The 11,801-nt window shown below is 34.0% G+C and overlaps 1 pseudogene; it reads right to left on the bottom strand.

The window, feature by feature from the left end:
- Positions 1-222: 222 nt before the first annotated feature.
- On the bottom strand, positions 223-2,127 carry LOC101961328 (long-chain-fatty-acid--CoA ligase 6 pseudogene; annotated as a pseudogene).
- Positions 2,128-11,801: the final 9,674 nt, after the last annotated feature.

The following is an 11,801-nucleotide window of genomic DNA, read 5'->3' as shown; positions in this document are numbered from 1 at the left end:
GAAAAGAAAAAGGCATTCTAGGCAATAGAAAATAAGTCATAATGGGGCATAAATGTTCTTGTTTTATTGTTCATAAAGTAATCTAGTCTAGAAAAGCATAATGTTCATAATGTTAATAGAAGAGAGTCATGTTTCCAATTACTTTCATTTTCCCCTTTTCCCTTCATTTCATAAATCGTTTCTGCTTAACATGTCCACTCCAAATATTGTTCAAAAACTGCTCTAGTCGGGGTCAAAATGATTGTCTCTCAATAAATCTTTTCCTATCCTGGGCTCTCCAATGTTTCCAATAGGAAGCCAGCTGTCAGTGTCTAGAGTTTTCTTTGTTCTGTCCTGATTTTTTACATAGCCTTTGAACATATTTGGTCCTCTCACACAGGTCTCTCCCTCTCCTTTGCAGTTGCAGTAGTTCAGCTTCTCCACATCAAGCTTGATATGATTGCAGGGCAGAGGTGCCCCCACATACCCTGAGTCTAGTCCCCAGGTGTGGTGAAGGCTCATCTAGCAGTATACTTGTTTTGTCCGTGACTTTCAAAAACCTGGCACCCCAGAGCTGCCAGAAGAAATCCCAGGGCTGCTCGTGAGGTAGTTGATGTAGTTACCTGAGGAGCTGCTCCAGTAACAATCCTCCACACCCAACCACCAAGACTGGTCTGAATCTTATGAAAGAATAGTTCATCCCAGTTAGTATTGTTCCTGATGATTCCACTCTGAACTTCAGCCAGCTTGCATTTTGCTGCAAACTCCAACACCAGTGCTTTAATGAAGTGTCTGCCTGGCTGAAGATCTTGTTGTACATCAAGTTCAGCAGTTGTGGGACAACCAGGAAGATGGTAAAGTATAGAGCCTTCATTTCATCAGAGGTAGATGTCTCCCTGGAAGAAGTCAACACACCTTCCCTGGCAGTAGAGAATGGACTGGATTACGCTCTAAATATGTGAGCCAGAGGCAGGAAGGACATGAGCACATCATCCTACCTCAGAAAAATCACTTTGTTGTTTTTAGAAAGCCTGAGAAATCAGCTACCCTGTTCCAATGGATGCGAATCACACCTTCAGGGTTCCCTGTTGCACCATTTGTGAAACACACTAAGGAGAGGTCATCAGGCTATGGGATCACAGGAGCATGGTGATTCACTCCATCACAGTCCTCCACAGCTTGAACAGACTTGATGACCACCTTGACCTTCTGCACTCTTTCCTTTCAGGGTATCCACAAATGACTCCATGGGAGCAATCATCTTGAGCCCTAGAGTCTCCTTGTTCTCCACATGCTCTAGGAGAAGCATATTTTTCTGAGGTTTATCTATAAAATCATGGTATTATCCATAAAATCATGGTGTTATGTCCAGGGTATTGGTGATGCAGGAATAGCTCCAAGGCCCAAGGTGTCATAAAGTTACAGCACCACCGTGGAATACTTATAATGAGACAATTCTGCAATGATCCATTCTGGTTTATTTTGTGCAAAAAAAAACTTAATAAACTGATCTGTACTTGCTTTACAGTTGTGCTGGAGAAGTCAGGACTTCAGAATTTCAGTTCTATTGGCCACCTCCTGTAGTATAGCCACTGATACAGATGCTCAGGTTTCCTGAAGCCAAGTCAGGGCTCATTCCCTGAGATACAAAGCCTACAGCCTAACACCTGGTACATGATCCTGGCATCATCATAGTAGTAGTTAAGTGGGTAAGATAGTTTCCTCCAATCACAGTTCACTGGGCCCTGCCACTGTCCTCCAGTTCTTCTGACTGCATCAGGAGGTTGCATGGTGGTTGCAGGGCCTTTGGTCTGTGAGTGAACCAGTGGCAAGGATGGCAGCCAGTGTACCTATGCTGAGGGTGGTGGCTGAGAGGCTGCGGAAAAACCAGCCCAAGTCACGCAGCTTAGGAAGCTGCAGTGTATGCAGGATCCCCTGTGCTTCTTCTCCAAAAGTGGGAAATCTTCTCCAGCGGTGAGAAGACAAATGCTTCTGGTGGTTGGGAAGAGACAGAGAGGAAGAGGGACAGAAGGAGACACACACACAAGAGAGCCACTTAATGCTGTTGAATACTTCTGACTTGAAAGACATTCTTCTTTCGGTGCCTCTGGCACACATCCTACTGTCATAATCAAATTGCCTGGTCATTTTCAGTCTGTTCCTTTATCTATTCTTTTATGTTACTTTTCCTTTTCTTTTTCCTCCCTCCCTCCCCCTTTTCTTCCTTCCATCCTTCTATGACTCCTCTGCCTCTGCATTTCTGACATGGTATTTCTCAGGGATTTAATCTCAACAAATATTAATCCTAATTTGTTTTATAGTAACAGAATTAGCAGTTAATGGAAGTTAATTTGAGTATTATGAATTACAAAAAATAAAAATAAAAATTTGAGTTTCCGAATGATGACATTTTATAGGTGAGTGACATGTAGGTTGAGGACAGGCCAGAGGGGAATAGGATGAAACAAAAGGTATGGAACTTAGAAAAATCAAATGATAGTTAACACAAAGATAATAAGGGAAATGGCAAAGAAATTGATTATCATAAGTATGTCTACACTAAGAAAAATTCAGAGAAAATAACATCAAAATAATTGCATAAATTTCATGAAACTTAATTTCAATAGATATTAACAAAAATGTTCATGAAAATTTCCTTTGGAGGATCAAGAGTTATTCTACTGACTCCTTTATGTGATAGGCTTTGTATTGAAATGTGAAGTTACTATGGCAAGAGAAAATACTGGAAGGATTCTTGAGGAAAAATTAAAATGCAAACCTTTTGACTGGTTCTACAATTCTGTATATGACTTTCTATTAGGGTAGAAGAAATATTACTAACGCCACCTATCACCCAAGCAAAAAAGAGATAAATCTGAGAGACTATCAATATGCAAAAATTATTTGAAAACCAATTAAAAAATAATAATAATAATTATAAGTATATACTTAAATTGAATGAAAATATATCTTTCTCACTTAACATGGTTTTATTGAAAATATTTTGTCTTTAACTTTATAGTAAAGTTGATATGAAGAAGTAAGATGAAATACATTCCCAAGACTTATACCATTTTATAAGTTACATTTTTAAGAGAATATTTCCAATTGTAGAATAAATGCACATAAAATCAATTATTATTTATCTTTTGAATTTCATGCTCAAGAATGGAAAATATATTTTAAATAAGAAATTAACAAACTGGAGAAACATTTCAGAATCAAGGTAAATATGGATGGAAACTAAAATTGAGAAAAAAATAAATTGTTCTTTTTTATTGATTATTTTTAGTTATACATAACATTAACATTCATTCTTATATAATTTTAAAAGCATGGAATATAATTTGTTTTAATTCAGTCTCCAGTACTTCTTTTTTCCCTTTCACTTTTCCTCCACATTACTCCCCTCTACTCTACGGATCTTTTGGCTGTTAAATTGTTCTGAAAATACAATTATATAAGAGATGTGAATACAACTTGGGACTAGTGACATATATAAGAGCAAACATAGTTCCAAAGAATAGTCCTGAACTAATGTCAGAAATAGTGGAACCAGAATTAATGACTGATTACTAGGTATTAAAGTACAGAAGTTATTAATCTCAATATTAGAAAAGTTGTTCAAATTCTACAGTTGTCATAGTATAGAGCAAATAGAAAAATCATAGTGATAAATATATTCAAAATAATGTAAGAACATCATCAATATTTTTATAACATTTGTTTTTAACTAATACAAACAAAAATTACACATATTAACAAGATAACATGATGTTTTACACATTTTGTAATGTTTAAATGAGATTAATCAATTATATCTCTTGAAACACTTATCATTTGTTACGGTGAAAATTTCTTCCAGCTTTTTGAAATGCACATTACCTCATTGTTACCTATTGTCAGAAGCTCACCAGGGCTTCTTGTTCCTAATTAAAGGTAACTCAGTACCCATTGATCAGCCTCCTGTCCACTAGGGTATTGTGTAGTGAAGATCAGAGTAAGTAAAAATAATAGGACAAGGGCAGGGAGAGAGGTAGGCAGGGATAAAGGAAGAACAAGGGGAATGGCAAACATTCTGGTGATGAGGTGGACGAGAAAAAAGGAGGAAGAGGAAGAAAAAAGAAGCAGAAACAAAAGCAATAGCAGCAAGAGGAGAAGGACCATTAGAAGGAAGAGAAAGGAAATGGAGGAGAGGGAAGAAAAGGAGTAGGAGAAAAAGGAAGAAAACTGAGAAAGAGGAGGAGGAACAAAAATGAAAGAGAAGAAAGTAGAAGGAGAAGTAAAATTACTACTATCCACTTCACCAAACAAACAACAACAACAAAACACCCTTAAGAAGATCCTATTGTCTACTAAGTGAAAAAGACATGTTTTGCCCTGATTATTCATTAACTTCACACGTGATTAAGAATACACAGTACAAATTTTGCTGAACTTTGTAATTTTTTCTCCCAGGTATCTTAGTTCAACCTTATTAAAATTTTATTTCTAATCTATCATGTATGGCCTTCTCTACTATATTACTTAACTATTGTTACCTCCTTTCTCATCATTAAGGGACATTTCACACACATCAGCCAACTTATTTTAAATATATCAGATTATATTCTTTCTTAACCTAAAATTTTACATTCCGTTTTTTAAAAATATCTATTTACTCTTATTCACATGTCCATTATGAGGGAGTCATATCTTTAATTCTTTCTCTTCTTTTCACTGATTTAGTAATTGGGGCCTTGTTGTTTTTGGAACATGTGAAGCTGATATCTATTTTAACATTTGATACTTAATCCTCCTTATCACACATACTCTTCCCCTAGATTTTCTATGGGATGATGCTTTGACATTTCATTCTCTGAAGTGACTTTTCTTGACTACTAATACAACATGTCTTCAATTCTTAATCATTCTATTTTCTCTTTTACTTTAGGCACTGTATATCATTATCTTAAAATATTATTTATTCATCCATCCATTCACTCATAAATATCATGGCTTCTCCCACCAAAATGTAAGTTCACTGAGTTCTTAAGACCTAACTTGTCATATTAAGCAAGCACTAGAGCCATCAGAACACAAACATACACAAACAATTATAAAAATGGTCTATTAAATTGGCTTACATGATCAGCAGCTGGATAGTTCCACAGCAGGCTAGAGAGTTGGAGGAACCAGTTGCTGCTCAGTCCAAGAAGCTGGACCCTCAGAACAAGTGGGACCAATGATGCAGCCCTAGTCCAGGACCAAAGGCCAAGAAACTCTCTGGAGAGTCAAGTCCACTTTGAAGACTGAAGGGATGGAGTCAGACATTCCCAGGTAGTAACAGCATCAGAATAATAGAATTTGGATCTGCTTCTGCTTCCTTGGTTTTTTTTTTTTTTTATCTTTTTGTTCTATCAGGCCTCCAACCTATTGCCCATATTTGGGGTGGGTTTTCCCCTAAGTTGGCTGTCCTATATATGGATCATTCAAGAAACATATATATATATATATATATATATATATATATATATATATATATATATTCTAATAAGTTATCCATGACAGCAGAATGCATTTTGACTTATTGTACACAAATGGAGCACAGCTTCTAATTCTCCTACTGTCCATGATGCTGAGTCACACCATTTGTGCAATCATACATGTATATAGGGAAATAATGTCCATCTCATTCCACCATTTTTCCCAGCCAAAACCCCTTACTCCCCTATGCCCAATCCAAACTTTCTTAGGCCCCTAACCCCACATTATGGATCAGCATCCACACATCAGAGAATACATGTGGCCTTTGTTTTTTTGGGATTGACTTATTTCACTTAGCATAATATTCTTTCATTATTTATTCATACACCTGTTGAAGGGTACTTATATTGGTTTCATGTTTAGCTATGGTGAATTGTGCTGTTATAAACATTGACGTGGTTGTGTCACTGCAGTATGCTAATTTTAAGTCCTTTGGGTATAATCCAAGGAGTAGGATAGCTAGGTCAAATGGTGTTTCCTTTCCAAGTTTTCTAAGGAATCTCCATACTGCTTTCCGTAGTGGTTGCACCAATTTGTATTCCCACCAGCAATGTATGAGTGAATCTTTTTCCTCACATTCTTGCCAACGCATACTTTTGCTTGTATTCTGGATACTTGCCATTCTGACTGGAGTGAAATGAAATCTTAGAGTAGTTTTGATTTCCATTTCTCTAATTTCTAGAGATGATGAACATTTATTCAAATATTTGATGATTGTATAACTTCCATGAAGTGTCTGCTCAGTTCCTTAGCCAATTTATTCATTTGGTTATTTGTTCTTTGCATTAAGTTTTTTGATTTCTTTTTATATCCTGAAGATTAATGCTCTATCTGATGTGCATGTGGTAAACATTTTCTCCCCGTCTATAGGCTCTATCTTCACATTATCTACTGTTTCCTTTGCTGAGAAGAAACTTTTTAGTTTGAATCCATCCCACTTATTGATTATTTTATTTTATTTCTTGTACTTTAGAAGTCTTGTTAAGGAAGTCAGGCCCCAAGCCGACATGATGAAGATTTGAGAACTAAGCGATAATAACAGTGTAAAATGTAAGGCTCTCTGGGATGAAACAATACTCAGATGAACATTTATAACTTAAAGTACTTGAATCAGAAAGAAGCTAGAATAACAATCAAATAATCAAATGTCATTTCTTTCATGGAACTTAATCTAATTTGACAACTGATTGTGAAACTTCTTTCCTTTGAACCATTTCTGAATTCTTTCAAGATGCCTATTATTACATTATTGGAATTCTTTGAAACTCCCTTTGTCTAATCACTACACAGTGATCACTTCAGAGAAAATAACTACATTCATAAGATTTTTTATGAGTTTTTTTGTTTGTTTTATAACTTTATTTTATTTATTTATTTATTTTATGTGGTGCTGAGGATCGAGCCCAGGCCTTGCACATGCAAGGTGAGCACTCTACCACTGAATCATAACCCTAGCCCCTCATAAAGTTTGATATATGTAACTTATGAAGTTCTGGCTCACAGTAAACATAAATCTAGAAATATATAAATTTATTTGTTTTTAATTACTGAACGAGAATTTGACTTTTTTTTCCTCAGGGCTATATTTTCATTTCCTACACTGCAATTGTCAAATACAAGTCCAATCAATAACTTCAGAAAGCATGAATATCTCAATATTTGTTCCTCTGAATTCAATATTCTTGTTGTCAGTGAGAGTAATAGTATCATCATCATTTGCTAAATATATTTTAAGCTTGATATATTTTAGTTAATCATTTGACTTTTTATTAATCAGTGCATTAATATTACTGGAACTTTATAATCAATTATATCTAAATTATTAAATTAATATTTTATGAATGTTTTGGAGAAAAAGAGACACCAGGTTTCAGAAGTAGTGTTGATGGAAACTTTATTACCTAAGAGAAAGAATATTCCCTCTGATTAATAAGTTTCAAATTTTTGGCAAGAACTTAGTTGTCTCAGCTTACTCTATAAAGATGTCTATTGGGTCGTAGTGTATGCTTATCCTTGGTAAATGATAGGGGGGAGAGAGGGCAATAAATGAGGATAAATTAGATATTTATATGTGAAACTTAGAGGTATAGAACTTTTAAATTAAATGGAAAGTTACATAGTGTAAGTTGAAAACACTGAAGAAACAATACTTGTTAGCCTTGTATAGACCCAAATTCAGTTCCTTTTTAGCAATATGTTGTTACTGGGACAAATGTTTATCAATTTATAAAATAAAAAATGTGGGATAGTGCCTGCGTGAGTTTTCAAACTGATGTAGAATACATGTCTATTACAAATTGACAACATATAGACTCAGGTCAAATAACTAAATAGTAATGTTTGGGTGGAATGGTTTGACAAACATATAAAAATTAATAATTTTAAATTTTATTTAAGATATTTGTTAAAAGGCCCAAACTGTAAAGAAATTGATTAGCTGCTATCAATGTGATAGCCCTTCTGTGGCACCTCAGTGGTAAAGTGTGTGCTTATAATGTGAAAAGGCCTTGGTTTGATCCTCAGCACCACAAAAAAGTAAATTAATAAACAAAACGTTAAAATAGTATATCTTTTTAAATAACAATAATCAAATACAATGACATATATATGACCTTTGTAACTTATAAACAGGAGAAAATCTGCGGCAATAGGATAAATATTTCTGTACTATAAGATTTAAATATTACATACAGGGTCCAGTTATTTTACATAAAAACAGAGATTAAGGTAATGTAATCACTGTAGAAGAAGAAATGTAGAACAAATATAATATAGGTGTCATACATTAAATCAATTAGATTTTAAATTATCCTCAATGGTGCATAGCAATTATGAATAAAAATGCAATGTTACTAAGTTATTTTATAAAATGTTAGCCCAAAGAGTTTTATAGCATCACTTATTTTACAGAATGCTGCTTAAATTACTGAAAATAGTTCTATGAGGACATTTTATACTGAATAAATAAAAATGTTCTGTTAGCCAGAAAAATATAAGAAAGAAATTAAAAGTTATAAACAAAGAGAAATAACACATTTTAAAATAGTTCTTGAAGATTTATATGTTGTACTTGCTATGTTTACTATTTCAGCATAAAATATCAAGACAAACCAGTATAGAAAATTTATGAAAAACATTTAAGTGATCAGATGCCTTAGACTTAGTGTAACAATTCAGTGCACACATAATGCAATGTTTTGTTTGGTTATTTATAAATATTTACATAAAATCAGGCCCTATCTGGTACACTGTTTTATATATTGACTTCATGCAAATGACAAGGTTCACTCAGCTGAATAATATACCCCATGACAGTCTCAGATGACTTCAGAAGGGCTGTTCCTTCAATTTCAGTTCACAGATAACCTGCCTTCTTACCTATATTTATCTTCAATTCATGGTCCCAATTCTTTTGTTTCATTATCATTTTAACATTTAATCAATCCTAATTAAAGAAGAGTTGAAGATTCTCAATGTTTTCCAACTCATCTATTACAAAAGTTCATTTTTTTTTCTAAAAAAGTCCCATTGCATTTGCTTTAACTCCACACTTTCATAAAATACTTTGACAAAGATGGATTACTGCATAGTGAATCAACTTTAACCATGTTTCATGTCCATTCTCCAAATATGAAAAAATAATATTTCACCAAAACAGGACTTGCTTTCAGATTACATTTGCATATGTACATAAATTATGTGTCTGAATTAGATTATCATTGTCATGTAAATGTACCTGAAATAAACCACTTGCAGATTTTAGAGGAAAATATTGTTATGAAAAACAAAGGAAAAACTTTATTTTTGATTTATTTATTAGTGTAATCATTGCAGAAATACTCACTGATCATTTTCTTTTGGCAGGGTGCTATAATAGACACTGAGGATAATATATATACATATATACACACACATTTCAAATGCTGGCTTGGATGGGAACACAAAATGGACTAACAACTGTGGAAAGCAGTATGTTAGCTCCTCAAAAAATTAAAAATAAAATAATTTAATGATCCATCAATTACATTTTAAGATATATTCTCAAAAGTATTAAAAGCAGGATCTAAAGAAAATATTTGCACACTCTTTTCATGTTTATTGCAGCATGATTAACTATAGCTAAGTGGTGGAAACAAACTAAATGTTGATCTAGAGATGATCAAATAACTATGGATTGTTCAAAAAAATATTATTCAGCCTTAAGAAAAAAATTATGTAAAATATTATGACATGGATGAACCTAAGGACATTACACTCGGTGAAGTAAGCCAATCACAGAAAGATTGAAACATAAGAATCTATTTATGCGAAGTATCTTCAGTATCCAAATTCAGAAGCAGAAAACAAAAAGGTGGTTGCCAGCAGATGTCTCTCTAAGGCAAAAGGCTAGGTTTCTATCCTAGACCAATGCCTTTTTGTTTGTTTGTTTAGTTTGTTTCTTTCTAGAGAAAAGAATGGAAACATTGGCTTGAGTAATGTGGTTCCTAAGGTTTATAGGTAGCTATGCTGCAGAAGAGATTTTCCAGAAACTATTTCTAGATAATACAGATTGATTTTCCATGTCATCAGTGGAAGAGGTCAATATTATTGCTATATTCTGTGCTCTGGTGAGAACTGGTTCCCAAAGAGAGGTGGGTAGATGTGACATACGTTTGAGTTCACCTGGGAGGACTTAAAGGAAAGAGAAGCCATGAAGCAAAGTTCACAGGTGACCAGTGAGACCAAACTTATTGCTTGAGTTTTTGGTAATCTCAATAATTATTAATAATCACCTCAATTAATAAATACTTCTTTTACCTATTATGCTTTCCTTCTAAGACTTGGAATCTAGTCAACCTCAACTATAAAATGAGGGCAACTCCTTATTTGAATGACTGGGAAATAAAAAGGCATGCTTCCCTAATTTGCTTCCTTTTCTTCACTTGGTCCCAATTTATTCCCTCCATTGAAATTTACTATACAATGTTTTTGCTTTTCAACTTTTTTATCTTCATTTATTCAGGCTTCCTTTTTCTTTGTACCTTTAAAGTTATGTTTCCCTTAGTCTGTACTACTGCAGATTCCTGTGTCTCTTCTTTTTTTTAAAGTAAAATAAGTATTTTAATTAAAACATTAATTATTTGCTTCAACTACATTAATTTTCTTGATGATTCCCATTCATGTCACAGCCATGTGTTTTCAATGTAATAACTCATAATTTTCTTTTTAAAAAAAATTTAAAAATTGCTTTTATTTTTTAAATACATGACAGTGGAATGCATCACAATTCTTATTATACATATAGAACACAATTTGTCATATCTCTGTTTGTATATAAAGTATTTCACACCAATTCATGTCTTCATACATGTACTTTGGATAATGATGTCCATCACATTCCACCATCATTGTTAACCCCCTATCCCCTCCCTTCCCTTTCCACCCCTCTGCCCTATCCAGAGTTTGTCCATTCCTCCCATGCTCCCTTTCCCCACCCCACTATGAGTCAGTCACCTTATATCAGAGAAAACATTTGCCATTTGTTTTTTGGGATTGGCTAACTTCACTTAGCATTATCTTCTCCAACTGCATCCATTTACCTGCAAATGTGATGATTTTATTCTCTTTTATTGCTGAGTAAAATTCCATAGTGTATGTATGCCACATTTTTAAATCCATTAATCTACTTGAAGGGCATTTAGGTTGATTCCACACTTTAGCTATTGTGAATTGTGCTGCTATAAACATTGATGTGACTGTTTCCCTGTAGTATGCTGTTTTTAAGTCCTTTCAGTATAGACCTAGGAGAGGGATAGCTGGGTCACCTGGTGGTTCCATTCCAAGTTTTCCAAGGAATCTCCATTATGGTTTCCATATTGACTGTACCAATTTTCAGTCCCACCAGCAATATATGAGTGTGCCTTTCCCCACATCCTCGACAACACTTACTGTTGTTTGTCTTCATAACAGCTGTCATTCTGACTGGAATGAGGTGGTATTTTAGAGTAGTTTTGATTTGAATTTCTCTAATTGCTAGAGATGATGAACATTTTTTCATATATTTCTAGATTGATTGAATATCCTTTTCTGATAAGTGTCTTTTTTTTTTATGTTTTAGCTTTTTGAGTTCCTTATATATCCTGGAGATTAGTACTCTATCAGGTGTGAGGGCTTTACGTAAAGATTTGCTCCCAAGATGTAGACTCTCTATTCACCTCAGATTGTTTCTTTTGCCGAGTAGAAACTTTTTAGTTTGAATCCATCCTATTTATTGATTCTTGATTTTAATTCTTGTGCTTATTAAGGAAATTGGGGCC

The sequence above is a fragment of the Ictidomys tridecemlineatus genome, chromosome 9, assembly GCF_052094955.1.
Source record: "Ictidomys tridecemlineatus isolate mIctTri1 chromosome 9, mIctTri1.hap1, whole genome shotgun sequence".
NCBI lineage: Eukaryota > Metazoa > Chordata > Mammalia > Rodentia > Sciuridae > Ictidomys > Ictidomys tridecemlineatus.
Note: the sequence above shows the minus strand (reverse complement) of the source record. Positions and strands in the feature narration are given on the sequence as shown.